We start from the raw sequence: 7,781 nt of genomic DNA, 5'->3' as shown, positions 1-7,781 counted from the left end.
GACAATACAGTGTTAAGGAAATGTAAAATAAAAATTGAGAAAATTTTTGAAATAAATCGGGAACCCATAAAAAATGAAATCAAGTCTATTTCATTCCAGGAATTGTATAAAGAAAATGTAATTTATAGACTTGAGATACATTCAAACATTTCTATTGTTGCCTTGAATCATAGATGCAGAGAAGTAGTAAGAACTGGGCAGTAGGGTACAGGAACTAGTATTGGGGGAAAATATGTACCAGCTATGCACACCCATAATCTCAACATTGATTACTGAATTACCTGGAATTAATAAACAATTCTTCTATTTTTGTCTGAAATTTAAGTGTAATAGAAGCCAGAGTGACTGCATAAATATGTTTTTAAAGACTGCTAACTTAAATAGCTTCTACCTCCAGGTTTTATGTAGATGATTCAGGGAACTTTTCAGTACATTTACCAATCATTATAAATTAACCAGAATATGAGGTACCAGAACAAATTAAAAAGGACAACTTTGGTAACTTAATGATCCATTCATGTGTCTAATTTCAATAATACATCATTATACAAAATGTAAAATTCAACCACTTAATTTCAGATTGCATTTATAACTCTGAAATCTGTAAGCATTACCTTCAGTTTTCATAATGAAATCATTAAGAAAACCTAAAAACTAGTGACAGTAATTTCTTCTATGTAGTAGAAGAATGATAATAATGTTTAGTAGTGTTAAATTCTTTAAATTCATACATTTAAAAGTAGTCAAACTATGCCTTAGCCACCTGTGTTTGGGTCTTCAAAATTTTTTTATCAAACTAAAGGGGATGGACTCATATGAACAAGTATAAAGGACACATGGACAATAAATAACTAAGGTGGGGGGCAGAAATGGGAGGGAGGTGGGGAGCACTGAGGGGGCAGGGCTGGGAATATAAGACATAAAACTGTACTTGAACAAGAATTAAATAAAAATAAAAAATAAAAAATAAAATTAAATTAAAAAATAAAATAATTTGTGTTTGTATCTTCCATTGTCGCTCTTTTTTGTTATATAGGTCAACTCAATGTTTCTCTCCTTCCATAACAAATCATTGTGGATTTATTTTCCACAATTTATAAAAACTCTTCTTGAACCTATTTATGTTTTGAAATTAGTCATTTCTTATTCTAACTACTTTTGTTGACCTACTACCTGCTTCATAAAAGGATCTTAATTTGCTCATAAATTAACCCTTTTCAACTTCGATATTGCCCCTGGCTCTTTTACAGGATTTGTTTAAGCCAACCCAAATTCACCAACCTGCATATTTCACAATGTTAAAAAACTATGATCATAACTCTATATTCAGAAGCTTTCATTTTGGTAAGCATAGCCAAAATGTAGTACAATTTTTAGACTCTGAGCTTTCTTTAGTCCAGAATAGTAAGAAGATTATTAGTATTTAGTCATAGCTTACCACATTGGGGTAGGCAAACTGAGGTAGTGAGAAGTGAAGTACTATTGGAAGCATAAACACCAAATAAGTTTTGCTGCCAAGAATAGGATCTGAGCTAAGATACTCAATATAAAGTACAGAGATTCACAAATATGGGTCTTTCTGGCTGTGTCTGAATCATTGGTATTGAGCTTGCTGGAGAAAATACAGGTTCTATGCATACAGCACCAAAGATTCTGATTAAACAAGTCTGGGGTGAAGCCCAGAAATCCTTATTTTTAGTGACCTTCCATATTAATTCTGATCCACATCCAACATGTGAAATCACCAACATAGTATTATCATTTGGTGTCAACTAAAATACAATTAGTTGACACCAAATGTACAGAGGTACTAGGCTATTTTACATGACTCAATCCCAACTGTATTGTCTCCAGTATCTCCAACTCATAACATGTAGAACCATTCTCTCAGATAACAAAAAATAATTGAATAGTATTGTTGTGCCTTTACTGATCTTTCACATAATAATTTAAAATCTCTAATGTACAGCATGAGTCATACCTAACTTTTTAAAAAGTGAATCTCAAGTTTTATAAAAGATTTATCTTTTCCAATGGATGCTACCCTGTAATGCATATCCCAGTGGTTTGTTTTTATGAAATGTCTGTGCCAAGTGAAGTAATGTAAATCAGCACATACTGTGCTCAAGTACAGTTGAATTATAAACCCAGTAAGAGTTGGAATTCTGGACATGATTACCTAGCTTTCAGTGTAGTTCCACCATTCCATATTCCAGTCTACTGTGTATCTGAGGTATGATGGAAACTTTTAAATACAATCTTAGTAAAGCCCCCCAAATATTAAGAAAGCTTTGATCTAAATAATTTAGTTTGAAGTTGAAAATTGTGTAGGGTGTGTGCATTTGTGTTAAGGAAGAGTAGGGTAGAAAAAGAGAGAGAGGAAGACAGAGTGACAATGAAGCACTATAAAATTTTCTTCAATCCAGCATTCTGAGTAATGAACAACATAATTTACTGGTGAAGTCAAGTTTTACTTAATTCAATTAGAAACACATAACTCATGTTTTTGGATTTTTGTTTGTTTGAATAAAGTTGTGACTGTCAACACAATCATTTTTAATTTATAATATCAAAAATGTGTTATAGAATCTATCATCTTGTTGGGAAAAGCCATCCTTGAAAGCCTAAACTAAGAGGGTGTGATCCCAGAGCAGTGGATTTTGTTGCTGTTGTTTCAAAAGATAAAATTGTTTCTTTAGCTATACAATAGTGCCTAATAGTCGTTTCCTATAAAATTGTTCCAAGCACATATCCACAAGGAAGAGTTCTTTTTCTTTTTTTCATGTAATCTTTAATGTATTTTTCTATTATCATTTGTCCCCCTTATACCTGCTCCACCCAGCAACCCCCACACTGTTGTCCATGTCCATGAGTCCTTTTTCCATTTTGCTTAGTCTTTCCACCCCATACTCATAGCCTGCTTATATTCCAACTCCATCTACATTTTACTCCAAGATTTTGTGTGTTTTTCCTTTCAACAATTTGACTTTTAATGCCTGTACAGGCCTATAGTTGTACTGACGTAATCTGGCCAATCAATCATAGAACTCTTCATTAGGATATCTTCAATCAGGGCAATGTCAAAGTGAGCTACATTTATTTTGCTATTAAATATTAAATGATGACAAATGAAACTCTTATTATAATGATGATATTAATGTGAATGGTGTGCAGTTATAACTTATTCTGTTGTGTTATTTTTACTACAGAAGATAGTAAACATGGCTTTTACTGACTTTAAGACTGGAACATAGCAGAAAAAAAGAGGGTAAGAGGATTTGTATTTCCATGTTGTAAAATCCTTTATACTGAATTGATTAAAATAAGTCACTAAACACTATATTTTGGCAAAATAAAAATTCGGGAGCATATTTTTCATATATAGTACAGTCTGTGACCATGTGTCCACACTAAACATAGATGAATGTAGGTGCACTGAGTACTCCAACATCAACACAAATCCCACATAAACCAATTCATGGTTTTAAACCAGAAAAAAAAAAATTCACACACATATTTGAAAAAAAACGTGCTCTTTTTGAAATTAAAGTTAACATAATATTTTATCATTGAAAAACTTCACCATAACCTTTCATAAGTTTATCTTATATAAAAAGTCATTAGTGGAAAGTGGAAAGTTAAATATCATTGATAAGAATTACTATTTTGTGTTTACTCCTATTTTTTCTCTTCTTTTTTTTACATTTATTGTATTTTATTTTTAATTTTAATTGTTGTTCAGGTACAGTTTTCTGTATTTTACCACCATCCTAGCCCACCCCCCAGTCCTCCCCACCTCCCTACCATTTCCATTCCCCTTGTTATTGTCCACGTGTCTTTTATACTTGTTTCTGCAACCCCTTTCCTTTTTCCCCTGAAATTCCCTCCCGTCTCCCCTCTGGTCACTGTCTGCCTGTTTTCTATTGAAGTATGTTTGGTTATATTTTGCTTGTTTGTTGTTTTTGTTGATTAGGTTCTTGTTAAAGGTGAGATAATATGGTATTTGTCTTTCACCGCCTGGCTTATTTCACTCAGCATAATGCTTTCCAGTTCCATCCATGCTGTTGCAAAGGCTAGGAGCTCCTTGTTTCTTTCTGCTGCATAGAATTTTATTGTGAAAATGTAGCATAGTTTTTTGTTCCATTCATTTACTGATGGGCACCTAGGTTGCTTCCTCCACTTGCCTATTGTAAATTGTGCTGCTGTAAATATTGGGGTGCACAGGTTCTTTTGGATTGGTGTTTTAGGGTTCTTAGGATATAATCCTAGCAGTGGAATTGCTGGGTCAAAATGTAGTTCCATTTTTAATTTTCTGAGGAAATTCCACACTGTTTTTCTTAGTAGTTGCACCAGTCTGCAATCTCAACAACAGTGCACCAGGATTCTCTTTTCTCCACAACCACTCCAACATTTGTTATTTGTTGCTTTGTTTATGATGGCCATTGTGACTAGTGCGAAATGGTATATCATTGTGGTTTTAATTTGCATCTCTCTGATGCCCATCAGTAAATGAATGGATCAAAAAACTGTGGTACATTTACACAATGGAATTCTATGCAGCAGAAAGAAAGAAGGGGCTCCTACCCTTTGTGACATTATGGATGGAACTAGAGAGCATTATGCTAAGTGAGGTAAGCCAGGCAGTGAAAGACAAATGCCGTGTGATCTCACCATTAACAGGAACCTAATCAACAAAACAAACAAGCAAGCAAAGTATAGCCAAAAACTGTGAAATTGAGAACAGGCTGATAGTAATCAGAGGGGAGAAGGGAGGGGATAAAAGGGTGAAGGGTTTACAGGAACAATTACAAAGGACGTATGGACAATAAAAGGGGGGTGGAAATGAGGAAGGAAGTAAGGGAGGGCTGGAGCGGTGGGGAGAGGTGGGATAAAAGGCAGAAAACTGTACTTGAACAACAATTTAAAAAGGAAAAAATGATTTGATGGGGGATTTTCACATGAGGCAAAATTGAAGAGAAAGTGTTTAAAGATGAAACTACTAATTAACCAACATTTTTTTATTGTTCGGATGTTTCTCAGTAACATTCCCTTTCTTTTAGATGCAGTAATAAGGTCAAAGTAACCCTTTACTTACCTTATATTCTCTTTTTTTCAGGGTCCCAGTTTCCAGATATGACTTTACTATAAGATGGAATAGAAGAAGATTAGTAAGACCATGGAGAATATTTTATTTATCAAAATACATTTGATTAAGAGCCAAATATATAAGCACAACTATAAAAATGTTAGCATTGTAAAAAGACTTAAATATATTCCGAAACATCTTCTGGTATTTCACACTATGACAGTACAAGTCATATCTTGGTACTAGTTGACTTTAGAACTTGTCAAACCCTGTTCTCATGGCATTTTGATGAGAAAAAAGTGTTTCAGCACTCAGTGCTTGCTTTGGGACTCGTCCCACTTGCTAAGACTTGTATGAGTCACATCTCCACCTGTCAAGAGAAAATGCTTCATCATTGCTTGTGTTTGGTACTGGTCAATTTCAATACTCATCACAAGTACCGACGTACCAGTGTATTTCTTTAGTTCCGAAAATAATTTCATGAAATGAATATATGTGAAGATTCAGTTAGAGCACCACAAACATATTTAGTCAGTAATGAATCAAATTCAATTTTGTTTCAAATATAAGAAATAAAAATTTGTAATTTAGTAATGGCAAATATCTTCTCAAACAGTTTTTTCTGATCACATGTACTTAAATGCAAAATATATTTTAATTCTAAAATATTCATTACATTGAACTGAACTATATTATAGGCCAGTGATCTGAATCAGAGTAACAAAATTCAATTCAGTCTAAATAAAACTATTTCTACTAAGAGATAATATGTGGGGATGACTTTCCTCACAATTCCCCCCAAGTGCCATGGATGAGAGTAATCAAGAGAGAGATATGATGGAATCTGCTTAGGGAGGAGAAGTGGCCATTTTCCCAGAGGAAAAAGGCCATGAGCAGTGGCCAGTTTCTCAGGGGAAAAAGGCCAGCAGCGGCCAGTTTCTCCAAGGAGAAAAAGGCCTCAAGCCCCCTCCTTCGGGGCCTTTTATTGGATTGTAATACACAGGAATAGAGGGCGGCAAGGATCAAACTGTAGATAACATTTCAAAGAAATCTTAGTATGAGTCAGTCTGTCTGGAACACAGTTTTAGGGTTTCTTGCTCTAACCTTTAACATATGAATGAAAGCACTCTTAGCAGAGCAGATCTCACAGGTTTATCAAGAAGTCTTTGTGATGCCATATTTTTCCCCAGGACACTCTCTACTGAGGCAAGGAGCTGCACCTCTCCCCATGAGGTATTCAGGCTTAAGGGGATTAGAGCCAGGAAGCGCTTCTCTCAGAGAACATGGGAATTCGGGCTATATCAAAGTGGGGGGGGGTGCAGTGAGAATCCATTGCTCCCTCTTTGTTGCAGCCCCCTGAGTCCTTCCATGAAGGCCTCCCAAGTGATCGAGTCTGGCTTAGGTTGTCCCGCCCCCCCACCATGAGGGGTCTTACCTATCATTGACTTACAACTAAGCTTTGGGGGCAGGGATAGGAAACTGAGGCAGCGTTTGCTACCAGAGACAAGCTTTGCCTCCTGCGTCTCACATTCCAAAGGTCGTCCCTTGCCCTTAGCCACAAAGGGTCAAGATACAATTTCTAGAACCAGGCAGAGCAGTCTACAACAATAATAAAAATAAAAATATATTTGTTCAGTATCTTTAGAAGGGCCTAAAACTGGACTTACATAGTGAACAATGAATAGCAATATTGTTAATCATACTAGAGAGTTGGTTGAGTGAAAACATTACTGCTAGTGCAAAAGGTGCCAAACAGTATCCCATGCACCACTGATGGAGGCACTGGAATTTTGCTCTTAAGAGCACTCACTGCCTGTTGGTCTCCAGAGACTAGGCATAATTGAAATCACTGCTTTCATACCTGCCAAACTGAATTCTAGCATGTTTCTCTGGGAGGGTCATTTTATTAGAAACGTTTAAGTTGTGTGCCCAATTCCTAGCTACACTGATGCTGGGAAAACAAGTACTGTACCCGGACTCTGCGGTTCCCATCAGTGGGAAGTTACTTTGTTTGCTTATAGTGGAGCATTCCCTAAACATAGGAAGGTAAGTCTATATCCTAAGTAATTAAAACAGTGCCAAATGATTACTGCAGTTTACTCCTTCAGCTATCTAACATGAGCATGTAGTATTCTTTCCATATGCTATTTTGTCTTACATTGCATAGTTTTTACTTTAAGCTAGGCCTTTTTCTAAGCATCTTATATGTATTTACAAATATGTGTCATCCTTGTGCAAGGGCCATGCTAATCTTCTGTGTATTGTTTCAATTTTAATATCTGTGCTGCCAAAGTGAGCACTATATGCTCCCTATTTTACAAGTGAGAAAACTGAGGAGAAAAAAAGATGAAATCATTTTCTCAAGGTCCCAAATACCTGTATTATACCACATTCTTATGTGATATAATGCAGTTGTTCCTTATACAACCAAACTGCACTATCTGTACAAAAGCTGCACAATGGAGTAAAGTGTTTATGTCTCCCCAAAATTCATGTTGAAATTCTAACCCTCAAGGTGATGTTATTAGGAGGTGGGACCTTTAGGAAATTATTAGGATATGAGGGCAGAATCCTCATAAAAGAGGATCAAGAGAGTTTCCTGGCCCTTTCTGCCATGTGAGGACACAGTGAGTAAACATCCATCTCTAAGAAAGCTGGCTCTCAACAAACACTAAATTTTCCAGTATCTTAGACC

General features: G+C 35.7%; 1 non-coding gene across 1 annotated transcript; it reads right to left on the bottom strand.

The window, feature by feature from the left end:
- Window positions 1–7,278: 7,278 nt before the first annotated feature.
- On the bottom strand, window positions 7,279–7,386 carry LOC118980745 (U6 spliceosomal RNA). Its single transcript, XR_005065208.1, has one exon. It is a non-coding gene; the product is annotated as a U6 spliceosomal RNA (small nuclear RNA).
- Between the last annotated feature and the right edge of the window lie 395 nt (window positions 7,387–7,781).

This window comes from Sturnira hondurensis, unplaced genomic scaffold, assembly GCF_014824575.4.
Source record: "Sturnira hondurensis isolate 20B ecotype Veracruz unplaced genomic scaffold, ASM1482457v3 Scaffold0023226, whole genome shotgun sequence".
In the NCBI taxonomy this organism is placed as follows: Eukaryota; Metazoa; Chordata; class Mammalia; order Chiroptera; family Phyllostomidae; genus Sturnira; species Sturnira hondurensis.
The sequence above is the reverse complement of the archived record's forward strand: the minus strand, read 5'-3'. Positions and strand labels throughout refer to the sequence as shown.